Source organism: Octopus bimaculoides, chromosome 1, assembly GCF_046866305.1.
Source record: "Octopus bimaculoides isolate indiv1 chromosome 1, ASM4686630v1, whole genome shotgun sequence".
In the NCBI taxonomy this organism is placed as follows: domain Eukaryota; kingdom Metazoa; phylum Mollusca; class Cephalopoda; order Octopoda; family Octopodidae; genus Octopus; species Octopus bimaculoides.
The window spans coordinates 2,762,484-2,773,066 of NC_142928.1; the positions used below are offsets into that span (position 1 = coordinate 2,762,484).

At 40.3% G+C, this 10,583-nt stretch overlaps 1 protein-coding gene across 1 annotated transcript in view; it reads right to left on the reverse strand.

Moving 5' to 3' along the window:
- The window catches only part of LOC106871107 (mitochondrial inner membrane m-AAA protease component paraplegin), a 64,725-nt gene that overhangs the window by 48,946 nt on the left and 5,196 nt on the right, over positions 1-10,583 (reverse strand). The gene's annotated exons all lie outside the window — the stretch shown is intronic.

The following is a 10,583-nucleotide window of genomic DNA, read 5'->3' on the forward strand; positions in this document are numbered from 1 at the left end:
GATTAAGGACAGAAATGGAGTAATAAGGCCTTAAAAAAGGTGCTCCCAGAGAGGGATAGTACTCAGAACAATGGTGAAGGATCCCAAGTAATTTTTGGATCCTATTTTAGAGAAAGATAAGGAGTAACAAGCGAAAAGATGGGTAAAGTTCAAAAACTCAATGCATGGGTGCTGCACATTCTGAATGGAAGAGACAAAGTCCAGTGCTTCTCTATTATCAGGAATTTGCATGTTTGACACCATGCAGACACAGAGGCTTTTTTACCACATCAAATCAGCAATGAGAAATGATATCTTTATATCAATACAAAGTAGAAGAAAGAATGGCTGAGCCCCTAAAAGCAAGCAACAACTCAGACCAAGCCAAAGTTGCATGCAAGCCAATGATCTGCATTTGGTGGGGTTAGGAGGGGCTAATCTACTATGAAATGCTTGAAAACAACCACATGGTTAATGCAGAGTTATGTTCAACAAATACATTGGCTTAATGGCACAACCCAGCTGATATGGCCGAACTAATGTCACAACAGGCTTCTTCAAAAAAACAAAACAAAACAAAGCTTGCCCCTACTGACCCAACAGATATATACATGTACACACACACATATATGTGTAGATTTTGATAAGGGGTTCAGGCAGGATCATACAGCTGGATACTCTGCCAGTAGCCAAATCTAACATGTTTTTCAAGTTAAAGTAATAACTGCACAAAAGAAATCAAATATAACAAGAATATAACACAACCCAAATCTCAACACAGAAACAAAATCTGGCATAATCCACCATATAGTCTACAAATCAAAAACATTTAACTTTTGCAAGAAACATTGTCCACCTAATCACATATACCACAATGTCCTAATTAAAAACACCATTAAAAAAATCTATTCTATTACAGAAAATTATAGAAAAAATATCAGATATCAACTCAAAAGCTGAAACTGCAATAATAGAAGCACATGATTACTCTCTTAGGAAAATGACTTAGTAAGGAAATAGTTCATACTAACCCTTCATTTTCACCACATCCCATAGTTTCCTTTGCTTCTTAGTTCACTCAACCACTCAAACTTATTCTTTACAAATCAGATTAACTGCCAACTCCTTTAAAAGTAGACTTAACCAACACCCACACACACTCGTTTAATAAGAAAAACAATTCCCTCTCTATCTGAATATGCATGGAAATCAAAAGCCTTCAACACCTCATATAACTTCTCTTGGAAAACCCTCTCCCATGCATAACCATACCAACATAGGAACAAAAAAATTTAAAAATGTCAACTTTGCACTTCCAAATCATGAAATTTTATTCTCTTAACTAAAGCAAGTTAATAAACATTCTGAAATAACCTTCTCTTGTAGCCACCAAACTTATAAAATGCTGAAATACTCTAACTCCATACAATTTACTAATAGATAACTGTCTATTCAAATAAATACATTCCCTTAACTAATTATTTCTCTGAACATTTTGAAATTCTATTAATGAACCATTTACTAGATTAAGAAATTTCATTTTATGTACATATCTATTTAGATGCATCTTTATAATGTGTTTGCAGTTTTCTACTCATAAGAATTAACTTGTAACATTCTATATACACTATGTTACATGTGTATAATGGTATGCAAACAAATATACTTCTATGCATTTAGCATGCTTCTATTCAGGAACACATATGATTATTCATTTGTGCATACATTTCTATTTGCATATAAACATTTATATAGACATGTGTGTGTGTGTGTGTGTGTGTGTGTGTGTGTGTGTGTGTGTGTGTGTGTGTGTGTGTGTGCATGTGGAACCAGCTATCACTGTTGAAAGGGAAACCCTGCAGTCTGTTGATAAGTTCATGTACCTCATCAGCACACGAGTGACTCAGTGAATCAGTGTGAAAAGGGAGAGGCAACGGGCTGGCCACCAAGCTGAATTATTACTGCCTATGTTACTGTATGCCTGCAAGACTCAGATCGCTTGAGAACATCATGCCAAAAAGCTAAACCATTTCCACATAAAAGGACTAAGAAAGCTATTGGTCCCAGACACAGAGGTCTTATCTCAAACTGATCTGCTGAGGAGAGTGCAAATCAGATGGGCAGGCCACCTTGGTCGAGTGCCTGACATGTAACTCCCCAAAAGACTGTTTTACAATGAACTGGCAGAAGGCAAGGACATGCAAGGTGGACAGAAAGAGCGCTTCAGGGACACACTCAGAACGTCACTGAAGACCTTTGGGATCAACTCTGACACCTGGGAAACACCTGGGAAAGACCACCTTTCCTGGCAAAGTTGCACTAACAGCAGGGGTGCCACCTCTTACAAACAGAACAGGGTTGCAGGAGCACAAAGAGACTGTGAAACTGCACAGGTCCAGAGTCAATTCCCTGCCTTCAGTCTGACCTATAGCAGAACTTTCCAAGTTTGCATTAGACCGACCAGTTACAGCTGGACACACTGGCCTGTCTTCTTCTCCCATTTCATGTCCTTGGTCATCATCAACAACAATAGATGAACTAATAATGATGTGTGTATCATCATCATCATCATCATCTTCGTTTAATGTCTGCTTTCCATGCTGGCATGGGTAGGACGATTTGACTGAAGAAAAGATACCCTGATGCTGAGCTCTTACAACTACACTGAAACATAACACAAGTATACATACACGAATGTGTATGTATATTTGTGTTATGTTATTCATAGATACACACACACATATTCTTGGTTAAGAACAATATTATACACACACACATGCATATTTATACACATATAACATAAATATAAAATGGATGATACAGTTCTATATTTAAAAGATGAGGAATTATGTACATTATTTACATTTGACGGATATTTGTTCTCATCTTGTTTATTGTTAACACGTTTCGGCTGATATACCCTCCAGCCTTCTTGGAGAAATTTCAAACTTGGGTTCTCATTCTTAAGGTATTTTTCGATATTATTATTATTATTAATTATTAATTATTATTCAGGCCACTGCCTGGAATTGAACTCGGAATATTGTGGTTAGTAGCCCGCGCTCTTAACAACTACGCCATATGCCCATATGTAAAGTGATTGGCATTAGGAAAAGGATCCAGTTGTAAAAACCATGCCATAGCAGACAGTGGCACTTGACACAATTTATAGGCTTACCAGCTCCTGTCAAACTGCCTAAACCATGCCAGCAGGGAAGATGAGTGTTAATTCACACTACTTTAATGCTTTTGTTACCATAGTTCTGTTGAAATACACTGCTTTTGTTTCAATTAATTTTGAAAATAATGAAGCGTTTATTAAAATAGTTTTGTCATTTGCTCTGTCAGAACCAATTCCAGTGGACAATGGTGTTAAATAGGAGACCTGTGCCGACATACTTTGTGATGGTGATTGCTCGTTTATTTAAACACTATGATCTAACCATCTTTCTTTGCTATTGCACAATAACTAAACTACTTAATCTAAAACGTTTCAAAACTAAATCAAAAACCATTATAACTTTTATTTCTGATTTGTTGTATGCTAATAATTGTGTTCTTATGGATACATTTTATTTTCTTTGCCAGTGCCTTCATCATCATCATCAGGGATGGAATCCAGCAGACTTAGGTATTGGCTGATGAGAGCATAGGAGCAACATGGAGCTGAGGCAACCATAGCTCTTCAGGGCCTCTACTATCAGACTATTGGATGGCGGCACTTCCACTAATACCTATGCTTCTAAGAACAATAATGCTCTTCGGCTTGCCAGTTTCTTGACATTTTACACGTGTTGTTTTCCCTGATATATTTTTTTATGGTTCCCTAATTATGTGTACAAGTAGCTCATACTTACAGTGAGAGAAGGTGAAGATAAAATGAGAACGTGATAAAAAAGAAAGAAATAAAATAAGAAATTAGTAGAAAAAGGGAAACAGAGAGAGGAAAGCAAAAGAGTGATGGAAAGACACAGTGTGAGTTGAGGGGAGAGAGAGAGAGAGAGAGAGAGAGAGAGAGAGAGAGAGAGAGAGAGAGAGAGAGAGAGAGAGAGGAACAGAATTATAAGGAGGTGGTAAAGGGAATCCATTTTCCCTTGCTATGGATTACTATTTAACCATTCTCTCTAATTATGGATTTATCTAAGGAATACCTGATTTAACAGGATCTAACTCCATTTTTAGATATAACTAGCCACAACAACTATCATTGTTGAGAAACTTTCTTCCACTGTCACATATGTTAAACCTATCTCTGTCTTTTGATGGAATATGCAGCATTTGGAATCTTTGCTTCATGTGATGGTCCAATATCTGAGATATCCTAGAAACAGCTGTCAGAGACTAACTGAACCTTTCAATATAAAGCTAAATTAAATGTCCTTGTCAAGTCTTGTTAAATTATTTGCCTTTTCTACTTTAACCTATATATATATATATATATATATATATATATATATATATATATATATAATGTATGTATGTACTAGCTGCTGGACCTGGCATTGCTCGTGTTTTCCATGTTGAAGTTAAGCTCACCTCTGACCTTGTATTGAAATCTCCTACATTCCCCGTGCCAACTATTACACTTCAAGATGTTATATCTGGTTCAGCAGGAATTCTACCCGGCTAACACTTTCGACATACTCCTACATACTGTACTGTCTGAAATTGCAGTCAAACTTTTGGGTGTACCTCGACCCGTTGAGAGTGATCTTTATTTATTTCTCTCCCCTTAATGCCACCCTCTGTACAAAATTGATCAGCAGGTCCAATCTCAGCAAAATCCAAAGAAAAGTGTTAAGGTTATGTCATAAAATAGAATCCATGTGACCATTTATATGAAAATATCCCATTGACTTTTAAATCCCAATATATTATATGAATAATCAATGTTTCATATGTCGAAGTGCTTAATTTTACACATGGGTCAATTTTCTTCAAAATCAGTTCATCATTTTATTGTGAATGAATTTTGACGATTTCTACCTTTCACCAATTTAATTTTAATTCTGCTACATAACTCCGACTATAAACATTACCTAAATGTCAAATTTCATCAAAATCAGATAAATTCTGTAAAAGTTACAGCATAAAATATTAATCCTGTGGGTAATTGCATACAAAAAGCCTACTGATTTCTTAAAATCACCCACTGAGGTGCAATTAATGATTTTTTTCTCAACTCATCATGCTGGCATCAACTAATGGACATGAACTGTAATCATGTATAAAATTTCTACAAAATCGATAAGAATGTCTCTAAGGAAATGCTTATTTGCATTTGTGCCCTTTTCAAGCCCTTTTGAATTAAATGAACACCTTTACACTCTCCCCCACCACAAAATTTACCTACAACTCAAATTTCGTTAAAATCAAATAAAAAATACAAAAATTACAGCCAAAAATAAAATCCTTGTTGGTATTTGCACGTAAAAAGCTTATTGATTTTATAAAATCACTGCTCAAGCACAATTATCAATTTTTTGTCAATGCCATATACTGACATCACCTCACTACCATAAGTCTCGCTCACTCATTGATTTTCATTAAAATTCAGACAAAAATGCAAAAGCTGTAGGAAAAATAACATTGTTATGGGAATGTCCATTCAAATGCCTGATTCAGCTAACAAAACTCAATACCAATTGAGCGTTAACGAGCTTTCGAAAAATTCTGGCCTGATTTGAACTACCTTTGTGACAAAAATCCTTAAAATCAGTTGGACAGTGTGGGAGGAGTTAAAGTACCACCCCCACACAGACAGACACCATTACACATTTATGTATATAGATGTATGTATATATACATGTTTGTGTGTGTGTGTGTGTGTGTGTGTATATATATATATATATATATGTATATATATACGACGGGCTTCTTTCAGTTCCCGTCTACCAAATCCACTCACAAGGCTTTGGTCAGCCCGAGGCTATAGTAGAAGACACTTGCCCAAGATGTCATGCAGTAGGACTGAACCCGAAACCATGTGGTTGGTAAGCAAGCTACTTACTACACAGCCACTCCTACGCCTATATTTATATATATATACATACATAAATATATATGTATATATACACATGCCATGATAGATCACTAGCCACTAAACCTTTTTTATTTTCTCTCCCTGTATATTTCTGTGTTCCTTTCTGTCAAAGAACGTAGGCTCGAAACGTAAAAGACTTTCTTACTTCCTGAGCGTTAAACTAATAGGCCTATAGTTTTTGGCATCTGCTCTGCTTCCCCATTTATGGACTGGGCATATTATTCCCTACATAATATATACACATACATATAGACATATATATATACATATATACAAATATATATTCACATAGATATACACATATATATGTATACATATATATACATACATATATATATATATCGCTGCCAGTGCCCCTGGACTGGCTCATGTGTGGGCGACACATGAAATCTTTCGAGCGCCACCGTTGCCAGTGCCCCTGGACTGGCTCATGTGCAGGCGACACATGAAATCTTTCGAGCGGGATCGTTGCCAGTGCCCCTGGACTGGCTCATGTGTGGGCGACACATGAAATCTTTCGAGCGAGATCGTTGCCGGTGCCCCCGAGCTGGCTCTTGTGCGGGTGACACATGAGGTTTTTCGAGCGAGATCGTTGCCGGTGCCCCTGGACTGGCTCTTGTGCGGGTGACACATGAAATTTCTTCGAGCGAGATCGTTGCCGGTGCCCCTGAACTGGCTCTTGTGTGGGGCCGTCGTAAGATTTTCGAGCGAGATCATTGCCAGTGTCCCTGGACTGGCTCTTGTGCGGGGCCGTCGTAGGATTTTCGAACAAGATCGTTGCCAGTGTCCCTGGACTGGCTCTTGTGCGGGTGACACGTGAGGTTTTTCGAGCGAGATGAGCGTGGCCGTTGCCAGTACCGCCTGACTGGCCTTCGTGCGGGTGACACGTAAAAGCACCCACTACACTCTCTGAGTGGTTGGCGTTAGGAAGGGCATCCAGCTGTAGAAACTGTGCCAAATCAGATTGGAGCCTGGTGTAGCCATCTGGTTTCACCAGTCCTCAGTCAAATCGTCCAACCCACGCTAGCATGGAAAGCGGACTTTAAACGACAACGACGACAACGTACATACATATATATGCATATATATACATATATACACATATCTACACACACACATATATATATACACATACAGATAGATATATACATGTATATGTATACAAGAATGTATAAATACATATATGTACATGCATATATATATACATGTATATATACATACATATATTATATATATACATATATATATATATATATATATATATATATATATATATATATATATATGCATACATATATATATATGTATCTATATATACATATAGATACATATATATATATATACATACTTATATACATATATATACAGATATATACATATATATATATCATCATCATCGTTTAACGTCCGCTTTCCATGCTAGCATGGGTTGGACGATTTGACTGAGGACTGGTGAAACCGGATGGCAACACCAGGCTCCAGTCTGATTTGGCAGAGTTTCTACAGCTGGATGCCCTTCCTAACGCCAACCACTCAGAGAGTGTAGTGGGTGCTTTTACGTGTCACCCGCACGAAAACGGCCACTCTCGAAATGGTGTCTTTTATGTGCCACCCGCACAAGCCAGTCCAGGGGCACTGGCAACGATCTCGCTCGAAAATCCTACAGGAGCCAGTCAGGCGGTACTGGCAACGGCCACGCTCAAAATGGTGCATCTCATGTGCCACCCACACAAGAACCAGTCCAGGGGCACTGGCAACGATCTTACTTGGCTTGCCGGGTCTTCTCACGCACAGCACATTTCCAAAGGTCTCGGTCAGTAGTCATCGCCTCGGTGAGGCCCAATGTACGAAGGTCTTGCCTCACCACCTCAGCCCAGGTCTTCCTGGGCCTACCTCTTCCACGGGTTCCCTCAACTGTTAGGGTGTGGCACTTTTTCACGCAGCTATCCTCATCCATTCTCACCACATGTCCATACCAGCGCAATCGTCTCTCTTGCACGCCACAACTGATGCTTCTAATGTTCAGCTTTTCTCTCAAGATACTTACACTCTGACGGGTATTCACATTGACATTACACATCCAACGGAGCATACTGGCTTCATTCCTTGCGAGCTTACGTATGTCCTCAGCAGTTACAGCCCATGTTTCACTGCCATGTAGCATGGTTGTTCGTACGCATGCGTCATACAGTCTGCCTTTTACTCTGAGTGAGAGTCCCTTTGTCGCCAGCAGGGGTAAGAGCTCTCTAAACTTTGCCCAGGCTATTCTTATTCTAGCAGCTACACTTTCAGCGCACCCACCCCCACTACTAACTTGGTCGCCCAGATAGCGGAAGCTATTGACTACCTCTAGTTTTTCACCCTGGAATGAGATAGAAGTTGTTTCCTGTTTGTTTGCAGTCTTTATTGCACCTGAACATCTGCCACAAACAAAAACTAACTTGCTAGTTAACCTGCCTTTGATGTTGCTGCACCTCTTATGTGTCCATAGCTTGCACCGGGTACATCTTATAGAGTTACTACCCACTCCTTTTCTACATACTGAGCAGGGCCATCTACCTGAAGGGGTTTTTGTTTTCTCTACCTTCCTACTTATTAGGATTTTGGTTTTAGCTAGGTTGACTCTAAGGCCCTTCAATTCTAGACCTTGCTTCCACACCTGAAACTTCTCCTCTAGTTCTGATAGTGACTCCGCAATTAGGGCAAGGTCATCAGCATAGAGGAGCTCCCAGGGGCAACCTTTCTTGAACTCCTCTGTGATTGCCTGGAGGACTATGGTAAATAAGAGGGGGCTGAGGACGGAACCTTAGTGGACCCCTACCTCTACCCGGAATTCATTGCTGTACTCATTTCCAACCCTCACCTTACTGGCAGCATCTCTGTACATGGCTCGCACAGCTCTCACTAACCATTCTTCTATCCCAAGTTTCCTCATTGACCACCAGATAAGGGATCGGGGGACCCTGTCAAAGGCTTTCTCCATGTCAACGAAAGCCAGGTACAGAGGTTTATCCTTAGCTAGGTATTTCTCCTGCAACTGTCTCACTAGAAATAAGGCATCAGTAGTGCTTTTACCTGGCACGAACCCAAACAGCATCTCATCTAAATTGATTCGCTCCCTAATTAGTTGGGCTATGACCCTCTCTGTAACTTTCATAACCTGATCTAACAGCTTGATGCCTCTGTAATTATTTGTATCTAAAGCGTCACCTTTACCTTTGTAGCAGTTGACTATGATGCTGCTACACCAGTCATAGGGTATGACTCCTTCGTGTATCACCTGGTTCGTAATACGGGTGACTAGGCTATAGCCAACACTGCCAGATATTTTGAGCATCTCTGCAGTGATTCCTGATGGGCCGCGGGCTTTCCCGGTCTTCATACTCTTAATTGCTTTATCTACCCTGGTACTATCAACTTGGATAGCTGGTCCCTCTATTGGGTCGACATACGGCAGGCTCTCTTTCTCCCATTCATTCTCTTTATTAAGCAATCTATCATAGTGGCATCTCCAGACCTCTTTCTTTGCATCCTCATTTAATGCAAGCGTACCATCATCCATGCGAACACATTTCTCTCCTACAACATCACCATTCTCTCTCCTACACTGTCTTGCAACACGAAATACCTCGAGTCTTTGGTCCTCACGGCGCAGAACATTGGCAAATCTTTCCTTATCTGCTTCCCCTCTGGCTAAATAAACCTGTCGCCTAGCCTCCCTTCTGGCACATTGGTACAATTCCCTGCTACCACCGTTCTTCCAGTCCTTCCAAGCCTGTTTCTTTTGTCTAATAGCCCTGTCTACCTCCTTGTTCCACCACCACGTTACTCTGGGTCGGGAGGGGACCTTACACCACCCACAAATCTGGTCGGTGGCTTTCAACAGGTTGTCCCGCAGAAATCACCAATTGTCTTCCACGTTGTATGATGTTATATCCCCTTCTATTTCGTTAAATGCTTGAAGTAACTTGTCTCTAAGTCTCTGTCCGTTTGCAGGGTCTTTAAGCTTCCACACCCTTCTCCTCCAAGCCTGTCTAATTCTGGGCACCCATTTTGCCTTGATCCCAAAGTCGCTAACTACTAATCTATGTTGTGGGGTACATTCTTCGCCAGGGTAGGTTTTGGCATTTATAAGCCGCCCTCTTTCCCTATTTCTGGCGAGGATGTAGTCGATTTGGCTAGAGTGTCTGCCGGAGCGGTAGGTGACTAGGTGACTGGCAGGTTTCCTGAAGTTGGTATTGCAGACCATAAGATCGGTTGCATCACAGAACTCCAGCAGTCTGGTTCCCTCCTCGTTGCGGGAACCAAAGCCATAGCCTCCATGTATGCCGTGGAAGCCTCCAGCACGACGTCCGACATGACCGTTGAAGTCTCCAGCCACAAAGAGAAGGTCCCTGTCACTCGTCGACGAGGTAGTTTGCAAGAGGGTGTCATAGAATTGGTCTTTCAGACCATCTGGTAGCCCCGGTTGAGGTGCATAGGCTGAGATGACAGTAGCTAATCTATGATGAAGCACTAGTCTGATCTTAAGTACTCTGTCACTTACTCTAACGACCTTGAT